Here is a 16,626-nt window from a genome sequence, read left to right as displayed (position 1 = left end):
ACTGATTGATTTCCTTGCATATGTTTTTGATAATGTGAAAAATGACACTATTTTGCATAATAATGATCTAATGTACATGGAGTGGAACTCATTCTGTTTATTATTTTTGGTTAAACCTAGATTCCCCTGAAGAAGTGCACACAGGTGCACGAAATGCATTGGGGACTTGATCTCAAATCGGTTTGAAATATTTTGGAACATGTTGTTTAAAAAAACGACATGGGATAACAATGCAATATGAATGAATTCATGATCTCTCAGTCATTACACTCTTCGCTATCCCCATTTTACACTCTTAGGCGATTTTAAATTACATTTGGAATCTAAAACTGAACCCCAGGTAAAAAACTTTCATCACACTCTGGAAATTTTCGGACTTTCTCAAAAAATAGATGGCAAAACCCACCTAGCAGGCCATACACTGGACGGGATTTGTTCCAATTTTCCCGCACTATCTACTGATACCCCAATACCCCAACTTTGGACTGATTATTGCTTTATCCCGTTTAGCATAAAGCTATATCATCCTGCGAAAAAGGTAGTAAAGAGGCTGTACATCCCCTAACATCTTAATAAACTGGACAGGGATAGATAAGAACAGCAGTCTTAGGCAATCAGTCCAGTCAGGGCTTCCTACCCTGTCCGGAGAAGTGGAGCAAGATTCAAAAAATGTCCATTCCTGGATACAGACTGCCACGCGAGAATTAGCTCCCCCGATGCGTCCCTTTAAGATGAATAATAAACTTAGGAAATTAAGTGCCCCATGGTATACATCGGCCTTGGTGGAAGCCCACCTCCAGTGCAGGAAATGTGAACAAAAAAATGGAGGAGGGATTATGACCCCATAGCAAAAGATCTCTATATCATAAAAAGGCGGGAATATCTTGTGTGTATAAAAACAGCAAAGAGAAGCCACTAGACTAAAATGATATCAGAGGCCCAACATAGACAAAAGACTGTCTTCTCTATAGTAAAAACTTTCACCCACCCGAAAGCCCTGCAGCCAGAAATTCCTCCTTCCCAAGACCTTTGTGACCGGATCGCAGATTATTTTGAAGAAAAAATAAAATCGATTCAGGAAGACTTTCCCCAGGCAGAGCTGATAGTTGGGACTGAAATGAAAAGCCCCAAAAATAAGGAACTTAGGCCTAGATGTAGATAAATGTGAATGACCGATTCATAAATACCGAATTCTACCGATTCGGTATTCATGAATCGGTAATTCAAAATGTAAGTAGAAATTCAGTAACAAATACCGAATTGGTATGATTCGGTATTTACCGATTCTGTGATTACAGAATCGGTATTTGCCATTGAGTCCTATGGGCCTTGAAGCCCATAGGATTCAATGGCAGTTACCGATTCGGTAATTACCGAATCGGGGGGACAGGGTGTCACTTTGACACCCTGTTGCACCCCTGTAACTGGCTTGTGCGCCACGTGGCACAGGTGTACATGCACAGATGTGTATGTACACAAGAATTCGTTATTTACCATGCATTTGTATTACATGGTAAATAACGAATTCTAAAGGCCCTGTAGCACTGTTAGAAGTGCTACCGACATAGGGAAATACAGATTCGGTAATTTTACCGATCGGTAAATTTACCGAATCGGTAAAATTGACCAATTCTGTAATTTTACAGAATCTGTATGTTTTTAGTGCCCCTACATACCTATTTCAAAATACCGGTCGGAAACGGCGGAAAATCGATATTTTCGGCCGATTCCGACCGGTATTTTGACACCTACATCTGGCCCTTAGTGCTTTTAGCACTTTTACACCTGTCACCTTAGCCCAATCTAGGGATGCCATAATGTCTTGTAAATCAGGGTCACCTCTGGACTCATGTCCTCCGTTTATTCTCCACCAAGTAGTGGACATAGTCAATCCCATTATTAACAGCATAGTTAAGGGTTCTCTTGGCAAAGGAACCGTGCCAAGAGACTGGAAAAAGGCCACAGTGAAACCTCTAATGAAAAAACTAAATAAAGACCCTTCAGAGCTTTCCAACTTGCGTCCTATTTCCCTTTTGCCAGTTCTTGGGAAAATAACGGAATCAATGGTCCACAAAGAACTCTCGAATTTCATGGAAAGACATGATCTTCTGCATCAACAACAATAAGGTTTCCGCAGTAAGCATTCTACAGAAACTGCCCTAATGGAAGTAGCTGACATCATAAAATCTATCCAAGATGAAGGAAAAAACGCTGTCTTGCTTTTGCTTGATCTGTCGGCGGCGTTTGACACCATATCTCACAACATCCTCATAAATAGATTGAGAGGGAATGGTGTAACGGACATAGCTCTTGACTGGATTGTCTCCTTCCTTACAGATAGAACACAGAATGTAGCTTTAGGACCTTTTCTTTCAAAAGAAAAACAAATACATGCAGGGGTCCCCCAGGGATCGATTTTGAGCCCTCTTCTTTTTAATATTTATATGGCTCCCCTTATCACTCTCATTGAATCGTTTGGCATATGCGTCACGTCATATGCCGACGATACGCAACTCATTTTATCCCTTGATAAAACCACCACCAGAGCAGAGGCAAATTTTCCAAATTGCTTAACGGAGGTCTTTCGGTGGATGACAACCAACCACCTTAAATGCAATTCAAATAAAACTGAAATTCTGCCAATGGGGAAAAATAATAGTTTCTGCCCCAGTAAATGGTGGCCCGAAGGTACCTCTCCACTTCCTGACATGGTTGAGTCCGCTAGAAACCTTGGCATTCTCTTTGACTCTTCTCTCTCTTTTGATCATCATGTGAGAAACCCAGCAGGCTTCTGTTTCAATATGATAAAATCCCTGAAGAAGTTTTTTGACTTTCTTCCTATTGAAGCGAGAAAATCTGTGGCAGTGTCACTCCTATTTTCCCGCTAAGATTACTGCAATGGCCTAATGGCCGGAATAAAGAAACAAACATTAAAGAAGCTGCAAAGTGTCCAACCTGCGGCAGCACAGTTAGTGTTAAAACTTCCTAGGAGATCTTCTGCATCGGCAGCCCTTAGAACTTTGCATTGGCTCCAGATGCATAAAATAATTTTCTTTAAGATCTTAGTAACTGCTTACAGAGCCTTAAACGACATTGGACCTAAGTATCTGTCGAAAAGACTATCTCGCTACAATCCAACTAGAGTTTTGAGATCAGCGGGGCTCAATCTTGCTAAAGTTCCCAAATTTCATCTTAAAATGAAAGGAGGTAAATCATTTGGCGTCCTTGCCCCTAAAGCCTGGAATGCCATGCCAAATGACCTCAGAATGCAACACACTGAAGCGGCCTTCAGAAAGAAACTTAAAACCTGGATATATAACCTGCCAGACTCATACGTGTTTGCTGGCATTTAGCACTCCTCTGGATATTCCACGGAAGCTACTTTATTAGCGCCATGATGCTCCTTCTGGAGCGACAGTTTGCGCTCTATAAATACCTGTTTACATTACATTACATTACATCCTATGAGTTAAATAAAAGTATAATTCAATGATGAACATTGTGATACAATACTTGAAGGAATAACGGATTAAATTGTTTTCACAATCGCGTATAGCGAATTAAACTGCTGTGCTCAGAGGGTCGATCCCTACGATTAGAGATCGCCTATAGAGATTCAATAATTAACACTCTTGAAGTCAGACAGTGATACAGTTTCAGTTTAAGTTTATTAGCATAGTTAATTAAAACCATTGCAAAAGTAGCACTACAAAATTCATGTGACATAGTTAAAATCGTTTTAAAAGTTAAAATAGAAAATACATTGTAATAAAACATGATTGGATTACAGTATTTGGAACAGTCGATGGATCCCAGGATACTGTGACTTTTGTTTGATTCGGAAATCTGGGTAGCAGCCATGCATGCTCCGATATCCTAGTGAGATTGTCTCTGCTTGTTACAATTAAGTTCCCGCCGCTGCTCCTTGTCCACTTCCAATAGCTGTTTCACACGGTTGGGCTTTGAGAGCAAACTTTAGCTGCATTTTTTTGTTCGGCCATACTCAGAAATTTTACCAGTCTGCAGTTTAATTGAATGTTTGCCGGGTTTAAGCAGGCCAGCACTGCTTGCCGTCTGGTGCGGATACCTTTCTGTTTAAATAAATCTTTTAGAAGTTGTGTCCGTGCTTGGTGCAGTTCTTCACATAGGCAAATTAAGTGTAGAATATCTCCATTCTTGTTGTTACATAGCCTGCAGGCGTCTTGACCTTTGGTCCTCAACCAAGGTGGTAGATGTTGGGTACATGGAAGGATCCCCAGTCTATACCTTAGGAAATTCATTTTTATCACCCTAGGGTACGCCTGATTGAAATATGGTTGTGGGGTGGGCGATTTATAAGAGCTTAGGGTCATCCAGGCGTGTGATCTTTTCGAGAAGGCTGCCTTGTCCTCCAATAGGGAGGATAGTTTTATGTTTTTCCAGACCAATTTTTTTAAATTAAGTTGGCCGAGTTGCGCCTCCCATAGTCCAGACAATTTGGTGGAATCTAAGGCTAGTTTGAGGTAGTTTTTCGCTTGGGAAAACTCCCTGTGTTGTATGTCTTGCCACAACAGATAGTTAAGCGTGTCTGGATTGGCCTTACTTATCTTATGCCAACATATGATATAAGCACCATATCTAGCCAAGACTTGTTGTTGAAGGCCAAACTCCAGCCTTATTTGTGCTGCTGACGTGTAAGACGGAAGACAAAACAAAGTTCGATAGGCTTTGACCAACGTCCTATCCAGCTCTTTTGCATTTCTAACCCGCATTGCCTCGCTGCCATAAGTTATCAAGGGGAGAAGTTTAGCCTGGACTACCTTCAATAGGGGAATCAATGTCGGTCCCATCAGTTTGTTTGCAAGATTTTTCATCGTTAAGGCAGTTAACAAACCTTTCCTTTTTATTTCCTCTTTTTGGCGCCAGAAGGAGCCTTCCTTGTCAAATACAACCCCTAGATACTTATACTCCCTGGCATGGTCGATTTTGATGCCACCAAGGAACCAATGTTTCTGTATGCTCTTTGTGCTGTTGATTGACATTGTCTTTGTTTTAGCCAAGTTTATTTTTAAGTTATTTTCTTCTGCGTAGATTTGCATTTCAATTAGCAGATGTTGCAGGCCAACATAAGTATGACTTAGCAAAACTACGTCATCTGCGTACATGAGATTGGTTAGAGTTTTCCCTCCCAACCTGGGAGCATGGGAGTTACAGGCATCGAGCCGATTAGGAAGCTCAGCCATAAATAAATTAAACAGGTTTGGGGCAAGCACACAACCTTGCTTCAATCCTTTTGTGGTTGGTACTTTCGAGGAGAGATGAGTCCCTCCACCTAGTTTCACCTGTACCCAGGTGTCCGTGTGTAGGAGCATCAGCATGTTTAAAATGGACTGGGGAATACCCCATCCTGACAATTTCTCCCATAGTCTGCCTCTCTCGATGTTATCAAAAGCAGCACTAAAATCAATGTAACATAAGTATAATGGTAAGTTGGAAGTTTTTGCTGCATCAATTATTAGTGAAATTGCGAGGATATTTGTAGCTGTGCTGGTCGCATTGCGGAAACCGGTCTGATTCAGTGGTATCATATGGATCGTCTCTGCCCAGAGTTTGAGCTCCTCTAAAATAATCCCTGCAAAGTACTTTGCTTCGTTGTCAATTAGCGCAACTAGGCGGTAGTTGTTGGGCTCGGCCTTGTCACCTTTTTTGTGTATTGGGACTATTGTTGAGCCCTTCCAGGCTTCTGGTATTCTATTTTGCAGTCTGATTTCCAAAAACAGAGGTTGTAAAATATCTGCTTATTCTTTGCACTTCGCTTTAAACAGGGCTGGTGGTATGCCATTTGGTCCCGGGGCACCTTCTTTCCTCCTTTTAGCAATCTGTTTTTGTATTTGGAATGACAGCGTATGGTTTGTTATGCCCAGTGGTTTACTTCCTATGACTGGACATTGCTGTACCCTTAGCTCAGGTATACTAGCTACAGCTATACTAGCTACAGCTGATTCCTTTGAGGGCCCTCGATTGGCCGTTCGTTCTCCTGCATTTTCCGTACAGTTGTTAAAATGGCTGGTTAGATATTTTATCCAGGCTCCTTCTAAGATATGTGACCCAATATCCTCAGATTTTGTGCGCAATATCCCATTCGTAGTTTTCCAAAAACGGGCGCTATCATTGCTGTTTATATCATATAAGAGTTTTGCCCAGATTTCGTTCTTATAGTCTCTCTTGATGTTCCATTTTAATCTTTTTAGGGCTGCCCTCTGTTGATACAGGGAAACACGTGCATTGACATTTCCTGGCAAACTTCTCAGCCTGCGCATGCTTGAGTTTATTGATCTTTTCAATGTTTTGAGCTGTGCTCTATGCTTTTTCTGTATTTTGTTTTTCCCCCTTTTACCTGAAAGTTAACTTTAGTGGGGGTAGTGCCTACAAGCTTTTGTGGCAGTGTGGCTGTGAGGTCCTCCCAGTGAGCTATTGAGTCAACTGAGCTCAGAGTTTGCAAGTTGAAGAGATTTATTGCGGCTTCCGACAACAAATTGGAGTTATACATTGTGCATTTGATCCTTTTTTGATCTTGGGTGTAAATAGGCCCCAGGGATATGTCTGGCCTTATTAAAGTAGGTACAGTAGCTGCTATCTAAATTTCCTGGGGGCGGTGGTCACTATCACCCTTATCCCCCATTCTGAACCCAAGAATATAAGGGAACAGCTCGAGACTAACAAAAGTATAATCCAGAATAGAGCATGCAGAGATGGAATAGAAGTATTCGACTGGAGGGCAGTCTTCCGGAAATCTTCCGTTTAATGCTCAAAGATTGTGATGTTCTAAATCATCAAGGAAGCGGCTACGGTGGTCTTTCTTCTTTACATGCAATGGATCAGATTGTTTAGGAATATACAAAATTCTAGTTAGAGCTGCTACCTCCTCCCCTTCTGCCGAGCCAAGGAGATGTTGATTTAGGTCCCCTGACAGAATCAATATTGGGTTTTACATCTCTGCTGCATACTCAGACAAAAGATTGATGATTTTAGTAGAGTCCTTTACTTTTCGTTTAGGATGGACATATGAATGAATTATGCAGACCTCCTTTTCCTCTTTGTCCAGCTTGATCCTAATTCTGATTGCTAATGTTGTGCTTGGCATCGAGTCCATGGGGGTTGCTGAGGGTATGCTTGTTGCAGAGATGTAGGTAATCAGCCCGCCTGAGCAGTGGCCATATTTTCCGATCTTTACTGCTGGGATGGCGAAACATGTATAGCCCTTAATGTGGTCTGGCTCTGTGAGCCATGTTTCTTGCAGCAGAATTATGTCAAAGGTGGTAACATAATTCAAAAAGTCAGGGTCCTCTATTTTGTTGCTAGTCCGCTGATATTCCATGAGCATAAGCTAAGGGGCAATTCCATAGGCCTACTATGAGCTCTATCTCGTATGTTGCGTCAATAGTCCTGTAGATGCATGGTTATTGTGCGGGATATTGCATCCCTGCTTGAGCCTTGATTTGAATAGGAAGCTACTTACCGCCGTGCATCTGATAGATCTCTCTGGCTGCTTGTATTCACTTGACCCGTTCTTCCCTGTGCTCCTCTAAGCACACTCTTTGCATATACTTTGTGTTTTGTTGATGCCGGGCTTGTAGTACTCAGTAGCAGGAATTGATAGGGTGGTTTTTGTACGGTGGTAATGTCAATACCCCAGTTTTGGAATACCCCTAGTTCAGCTAGAATTATATCTGCAGTTCTAGTGTGGACCATATTGTGTTTGTAGCCTCTGGATTAGTAGAAATGGTAGGGGATATAAATTCTACAGACAGTAGATCCTTTGAAGTTATACTAGCCAAGTTTGGAATGGACTTCATCAGTCTTAGAATATTTCCTCGATTTAATGAGTCCTGGTGACCCTTTGAGGTAAATAGCGGATGAAAGTCCAAGGCCTCTATTTCTTCTTGTCTGGTTCCTGATACTTGTGTTGACAGTTCATTTGTAGTATCAGATAATTCTAGTGAAGATGTCAAGATATTTGCTTTTGCTGCTTGGATCTCCAGCTGGTTTCTTGTTCCTTCTACCATGTGGTTCATTTTAGTCGGTTTTAGTGTTGTGAGTGTATTGATTATTTGTTATGATTCTTGGCCCCCAGTCTTGGCCCTTTTTTCCAGTGGTTTGTATCTGGGGCTCAGCATAGTTGGTGTGCAGAGCTTTTTAGTCTCCCTGGCCGGTGAGGCATTGTCTAGCAGATCTGTCATTCCGTACTCTTTTCTCCTGAGTGATACCTCTGAAGCACACGACAAACTAATAAACATCTACATTTGAGTCAGCTTGTGCGCAGCCAAAACCACTATTTTTCTGTCTGGGTTATGACATGCGTGGACCCAACTGTTTGTAGCTTATGTAGCATGCATACTAAATTATAAACCAATGGAGAGACCCATGAAGGTGGTGTAATATGTGGACTTCTCCAATGTTTTCTGTTGATTTGTGATGGTCAGGTGTGGAAACGCAGTTACAATAAACCCATGTTACATGTCATTACAGGGCAAGCGGAGGAGAAGGGGCCAAAGTCAGCATTGACACAGATGGTCACAGCGGTTCCAGATGTGAGATGTCAGACACAGAGGGACCTAGTGACCAGGAGTGTGAGAGGAGTGCCCTGGAGGACAGAAGCTCAAGCTTGTCATCATTTGAGACATCCTCTGGCAGACACTCCCTAGTGTTGTTGGACCCAACAGGATTAGTTCCACCTCCTTTCTTGTTCGCCACCCCGATTTCCATCTCCATCCTCCATTATGTCCCCCAAAAGATGGACCTTCTCGCTCCCCCAAGAGGAGAGAGATCTCCTTCACATTAGGCAACTCAGCCTTTGCCACTGTTAGCCCCACTTCCTTGAGTGAGAAGGCTATTGACCACCTGAGGAGTATCTCTGTGGGTCAGACTGCAAAACAACCAGCTGACCCAGATGGTTGCCTACCTGGAAGGCATTCACACTGCCATGTCTGGCCTACAGAGATCTTGTCAGGCTCTGGCCTCCTCCCTCATGGCAGCCCTCAACCCATCCCAACCTTCCACCCTCTTCTGCTCCTTTCCCATCCAAATTCCCTATTTCTATTCCTATCCCTAGCAAATGCACCCCTAAGCATGCATACACTTCATCTGACACAAGCACCTTCAATTCCCAGGCCAGTGCACATTAGGTTTATCAGGCATGTGCAAAATGCACTGCGCCCCAGGGCCTCAGCCTTTCAGGATTCCCCCTGATAGAGGCATACCTATCCTGCAGAGAGTGTTGCCATTGTGCCCTTAGAATGGTCTGTGTAATTCCACTGGCTGGCATTGCCTTTTCATGTGGGTGATGTGTGAGAGTCCAATACAGAGCTATAGCAGAGAAGGTGTGTTTCACTTTAATGACACATCCATACAGATGTTTTTTTTACAAGACCTGGGATGTTTGCAATGTGAGTGTGTCACATTCACTATAGCATCTTGGCTGGAGTAGGAGCAAGGGGGCCTCATGGTAGATGGAGTCACTTCAATCTCACTTTATCAACACTTGACATATGATAAGCTGCATGATGTGTGGAGATCAGTTGTAACATGGCAGACAAGTGAGAAGGGGCAAAAGGATTCTAGGATCTTTGGTTAGAGTTGGAGTGACAGGGCCTCATGGTACTTGTAGTCACTTCAATCTCACTTTACAGAAACATAGCAAATGGTGAGTTGCATAAATAGTGAAGATCAGTAGTAACCTGGCAGACAAGTGAGAAAGAAGTTTGCCACAGTCTGAAATAGGTGTGATATTGATAAGGAGGTGGTGTTGTGGAACTGACTATAATTTGCTAACACATGTCCATTTGTGTACAGTGTGCCTGTGCAGTGTCAGTATTTTGACCTATAAGGGCATCCTGCAGATGTAATTTTGGTGATTGTTATGAAACAATCCCATAAGGGGTCCCTATAAATGTGTAAATTACTTAGTGACCCCAACTCCCTTGCCTGGTCCATGACAAGGCATAGTTTTGGACAGTGGTCAATGGAAACTAGTAATTGTATGATTTACTGCCAATTTCGTCCATGATGGGGTGGGCTTTGAACATGGTCGGGCAGGTACAGCAGCAGCAGGACATGTCCGGTGGGCACCATGATGGTAGAGGACATGCAGAGGTGAGGACAGGTGAGTTTTGGTCTTATTTCCTTCACTTTCCACCATTTCAGATGTGGTGGTTGGACTGCAACTACCACTTTGGCTGTAATGCAACCCATAATTGGGCCAGCAGTTTCACTGGTGCGCTGTGCTCCCACAGCCTTATTGGCCTATTCTGCGTCCACCGTGCTCTGAGTTGGCCAGTGATGTCAGCGGTACAGCTGTGGTTTTTGCAAAGGCAATTTGAGCATCTCGTAATTAGCCATTTGGACTGCTGTGCTCGTGACCGTGACCGAGGGTATGGCAACCCACAGATCGTCAAACTCGTAATAAGGGCCCTCAAAGAGAAAATCTACAACTTAAAAACATATAAACTGCCAGGAAATACCAACTATACCAAACCGCAAAAAGATGTAAGAAAGTAAGTATAAATAATTAAATAAGAAATTATAAACTCAACCAAATAGCGAACAAACAAAAAACATTACAACCTCAACCTCTACAAACTATATGCAAAATACCATTTAAAATGTAGGCACCTGCTCCACATTAAAACACCCTAAACGGAAAAGCTAAAAAAACATGTGAAACATCTCAACAGAACAAACATGAAAGTATACAAAATAGAAGTAAGTGCATTTTTTAACATGTTAATGACAAATGTTGAAACATATCATATATTTATACTATCACATTACTTACAGATACAATGACAGAGGATGCCAAATGTATCACTTTACAGAAATGAAAGCAGTTGCTAAATCACACGGGCTACACCTACAGCCCAGAAAATGCATTGTCAGAAACTATAAACTGGAAATGTACTAAATATTTTTTAATGCATGCTATCAGAGGGCAACTACAAAAGATTATGTAATTCATGTAGTAGAGCATGGCCACTCTCCAAATGTGCCAAACATTGAAGTAATAGAAATATTGCAAGATATGAGACTCGAGCACTACCTACCAAGAACCCACAAGCACAATCTTGAAAGACATACTTCGTAGAGTACTCAAACACATAACAGAGCAACTACCACATGTCTCCACTGTAAAATGTTTAACTGCACAAACTAAAAAAGCCTAGTGATACCCCACCTGCCCCTGTAAAATACCAAGACATAGGTATACCTGAACATTTAACATTTACACATAAATAGGTACCTTTCCTTTTACATGACAACCCGAATAATGGGAAACAAATTGTAATACTCTCCCCACTAAATAACTTGATGAAAGAAACTTAGCCAATGCAAAACCTGGATGATGTATGTGACCTTCAAAATGAGTCCTAAATCATTCACTAATATACACATCATACATGGCGAATATCAAAATACAAAAATCCCTTTTGTATATGCCCTGGTAGCAAATAAATAAAGCATCACTTTATCAAATTGGCCCTAAAGGTAGCAAACAAACCAAAATAATGTATGACATGCTACAATTTAAAGGTACACTCTTCAAAAATAACAAGCGAGTAGATTACTTAGAAATGATAGCCAAAAGCATATTAAAAAATACATTTTACTCCTCGAAAGGGTATGGAAAACTGTAAATTAACCTATGAAATCCCGTTTTTAAAGGGTGAATATAGTATTTTATTAGATCAGTCAAACAATGACTGCTAATCACAATTTTACTAAATATTGATATGATAAAACAATATATATATATATTATTCTAAAAATAAATGTACCTGCCACCAACCACAGTACATAAAAATTAAACTCAATCCATTACATAGAATAATTACAATACATAATCCAAACAATTTTCCATAACAATCAAATAAATTGGACATAAACAATATAATATCACATTTCTGAAACAAAATAATCCACAAAAAATAAGATAAATTAGTCCAAAAACATCCCCCCAAAAATACAAAAGTATAATGAATCCAATTGAAATCCCTCAAAGCAATCCAAAGTATCTAGGCTCCAAAAAGAACTAGAAAAGGTGTTTTAAAAAAAATATATGCTCCAGGTCCCTTGAAAAAAAGGAAATCAAGCTAAAAGTCATTGGTTTATTATAAACCAAAACTGATTTCCTCTAAATAAAAAAAAAACCTGAACTCCAAATGCCCATAGAACACATACGTAGATAAAAACCTGTAAATTAAATCATTAAAAGCTCACTCACAAAAACACATAACATTCCAAAAAATACATATACTTTACAGTTAATCCTCAAAATATAACTAACATCACACAATTGAACATGGCATAGAAATACATTGCTAAAAAAGTAAAAAAAAATATAAGACATACTAATGTAAAACACTAAAATCTGAATATAACAAAAATACACAAACAACATTATAACTAACTTTAAAACCTACCTCCTAAATCATCTCTACCCTGAAAACCTGTAAAAAATCCTTAAAAAATGACTTATCTGTTCTGACAAACAGCAGCACCTTACAGCGACCTGGTTCCGCATAAATAGACTAATAATAACACAAAAAGATTGCAAAATAGAAGGTTGTGATAATAACAAGATGGAAGCTAAGTGAAACTAAGAAAAAGGATATCTCCCCATAAAAATGAATCGAAAATATTGTAAAAATATTGAATACATATTTAGAAAAATAAAAAAATATTAAACATGTAAAACACATCAAGTAATGTAAAAGATTTTAAACGTAGAAAACACACAAACAACTTTGAAAACATTGTAAAGTTCAAATTAAATAATAGTGTAAAATATATACAATTAATTAAACATATGCTAAAATAATATTGAAAATATATATGAAAATAAGAGTTGAAAATGTACAACATGAAAATGAATATAAATATGATTTACCTGATTCAAAATGTAAAACTACATAATAATTAAACATGGCAATAAATAATAATTAAAAAATGTGTGACATCTTTATTATACTCAATTTAGAGGTGTTGGAAGCTAAAGGAGTGACATATACTATTTCCACTCCCATCTAACCATATTGGGGGAAGGGGTTGTACACAAAAGGGGTGACGCTTACTATTCCCAGTCCAATCCAACCATATTGGGGACGGTGTTGGATGTTAAAGGGATGCCATTTACTACTCCCATTCCAATCTAAAGGAAATTGAGGAAGATGTTGGCCACTAAAGAGGTTACATTTACCTATCCCACTCAAATGTAACCAAACTGGGGGAAAGTGTTGGACACCAATGTGGTGACATTTACTATTCCCACTCCAATCAAAGCCAATCAATCAAAGCCAATTTAGGGAAGGTGTTGGATACTAAAGGGGTGATATTTATTATTTGCACTCCAATCTAACCACACTGGGAAAAGGTGTTGGAACCTAAGGGGGTGACCGCTACTATTACGACTCCATTCTAAACATATTTGGGGGAATGTGTTGGACACTAAAGGGGAGACATTCACTATTCTCACTGCAATCTAACTGTTATTGTGGGAAGTTGTTGAACACCAAAGGGGTGACATGTACTATTCCCACTCCAAATTAAATATATTGGGCGAAGCTGTTGGACACTAAAAGGGTGAAATTTACTGTTCCCACTCCAGTCTATACAAACAACAATGACCTGGTCCGTAAAGGCAGGGTTTTATATTTACTTCAACAAGTGTACATCATGTTGCACTGGTTTCCAACTATCTCCCCTCCCTTATTGAACATAGACTGGAGTCTAACCAATATGGTTAGACTCCAGTCTAACCATATTGGGGAAAGGAGTTGGGCATTAAAGAATTACAATTTACAATATGCACATCAAAATAAAACATTTTACATAACATCTTACAAAAACAAATTACAAACACAATTTTTACTCCATATTGTCACATACGATTTCAATATAAAATGCACTAACACATTATATAAAACACACTAATCTAGACTACAAACCTTTATATTCATAATTATATTTTAAATGATAAAGTTACTTTTGTAATTACTATTAAAAAATAATATTTTGTTCAAAATATGTAATACTATTCATCAACTTGAAATAATAAAACAATCATAACACAAAATTTACAATCATAAATAATAAAACTATTTGCATACACTTTATATTTTAATTTATTTATAAATGTAACCTAAAATTAAAATTACCTTTTTTACATAAAATGTAAAATAGCCTATAAAATGGTATTTTGATACATTTAAACAATTCTAAATATTCTACTCAATTGAAAACTTTCTATTTTTAATATTTTTTAATATTTATTTGTTCTCATTTAAAACATATCTAATACATTTATATGTTTCTGAATTAACATCAAATTTAAATATATTAAAATAATAATAAGATAAAATACATTATAAAATTCTAAATTATTAGTATGCATCTCTCAAAAAAGATTATTACCTCACTTTTAAAATTGTAATCGTAATTATTTATGATTGCTCCACTCTTTTTCTATAAAACCCAATATCCCGCTACTAAAAAAATTCAACAATTATTTCTATACATTAATACAACTAAATATAAACATTTCAGCAATTTTATAAATAAAATAATAAACACATGCAAACACACTAGATTACATTACATACTAATTAACAAACACTTACAAATGAAATTACATACAAGATTTTCTATATCAATATTTTTACATATTAAAAACAATACTAAGAATTATACTTTTACCTTTGATATTCCTGTCCACTATATTTTTTATGACCCGATATTCTTGACTCTATATTTTTATATCTCAATATAATTTTTACAATATTTTGTCCAAATACCAATATTTCATATATCCCTGTTGTGTTTTAGAGCATTTTGTGTTTCAGACTCTATGCCCAGCCACACCAGTGGGGACCATTTTTTATGTGTGGGAAATGGATGGTAAGAATATTGGTAATCCATGAAGCTTCCTGAACTTTCTCTCATATATATGTGAGTACAATGGGTGCTTTTAGTTAACATTTGAGATTTTGAGGCCTTCTGGGCAAAATAAATTGCAGGATCCAGATGAGTCACACCACGCTGGACTTCCTTGGGTGTCTAGGTAACAAAAATCTCTGAGTTTGGTACCTTTCTCTGGGTGGCAGCTGCGATTTGGTCCAAACTCTGCAGCTTCTGACTTTGTAAATAATTAAATATTGATTTTACTGGGTTCAATGTGATGTCTTCAGGTCACATTTTCTCGTGCAGTAGCTTGGCCCAGCCACACAAGTGGGGTACAGTTTTTATTGGAAAACGTGGAGAACATCAAAAGGTAGAACATATGTTATAACCAATCTCCAAATGTAAGCCTGTGTGAAAGAAAGAATACAGTTTTGGAAAAATGCCCTCTGAATAACACAATATTATGGGTAACCCCAAGTATTATACTTTGGGGCATATTCATCAAAGGTTTTGCGCCACACTTGTGCCATGGAAGGGTATACAGGGCAGCGCAAAAATTAGCAAGAGATTTACCAATGGCTTGGTAAGTCTGGAGTAATGCAAGGCAGCTTAAGTCAATGCCTTGCACTACTCTGCCCCAGGAAGGCATTCCAAGGGCGGGGCTTAGATAGTCCCATGCTAAAACCTATGGATTTTAGGGAATTCTCAGGTTTACTATGAGTGGTAGATCTGGGAATGTGTCAAATGCTATGCCTTCCGGAGGGAGACGTAACAAATAGAAATAGCCCTATTTCTTCTAATTTTTATTCTCTTTCTGCACCTGCTGCATTCTGCAGCATAAATTGAAAAAGGAAAAAACTTTACATATTTTTTTTTTGTTTAGAAAGATGTTCTTACCTGAACAAAAGCAATCCTGCCTGCAATGCGGGCACCCTTACACCATGACCCGAGGGTGCCTGCCTTGGCAGGAGGCAGCACATAGTGTGCGTCAGCACAAGGAGATAACAGAAATGTGCCATATAACATTTTATATGGAGCATTCCTGCTCTCTCCCTGTCATGCAATGCTGCGCAGCAAGGTGTCTTCCTGCACTAAGTTGCATTACATTATGAGAAATCTGTCCCTTTCTGTCTTCCTGCATTCCCTAAAATGGCCTGCATTTTTGTATGACTGAAAGCAGCATATTTTCTTACTGTGCCTGTCACTGTGTTGTAAATATGCTGGTTTAATTGTTAGCCTATTTACAAGACCCACTGACAAAGTTTACATATATGTCAACTGTATTGCTTTATCTCGAGGTCACTTTTAGAGGCATTTTGTGGTGTATTGTGGAGCAGGTTGTAGGCCAACCCACACAATTGAGGTACCATTTTTATCAGGAGATGTGGAGAACTCATCTGTTATTACCAATTGAATGTCTCCAAATGTAAGAAGACATTTTGGAAACAATGCCCTCTATATTACATGATAGTACCTCCGAATTCACGGGTATACAAATGATCACTGTTCCTAAATATTTTTCCATATGAATTGCTGTAGGGTCAGTGAACATTGACAAATTATTACAGGCTGCAGTTCAGTTGTTGGTTCTGAGTATCACATGCTTTTGGATAACGTACAAAGCCTATACCTCCCTGCAACCAAATGGTCTATTGGACATTATGTTGCTTTTGCAATTCGGCCATTGTGATAAAA

Source organism: Lissotriton helveticus, chromosome 7 (assembly GCF_964261635.1).
Source record: "Lissotriton helveticus chromosome 7, aLisHel1.1, whole genome shotgun sequence".
Lineage (NCBI taxonomy): Eukaryota > Metazoa > Chordata > Amphibia > Caudata > Salamandridae > Lissotriton > Lissotriton helveticus.
This window is presented reverse-complemented; position numbering follows the sequence as displayed.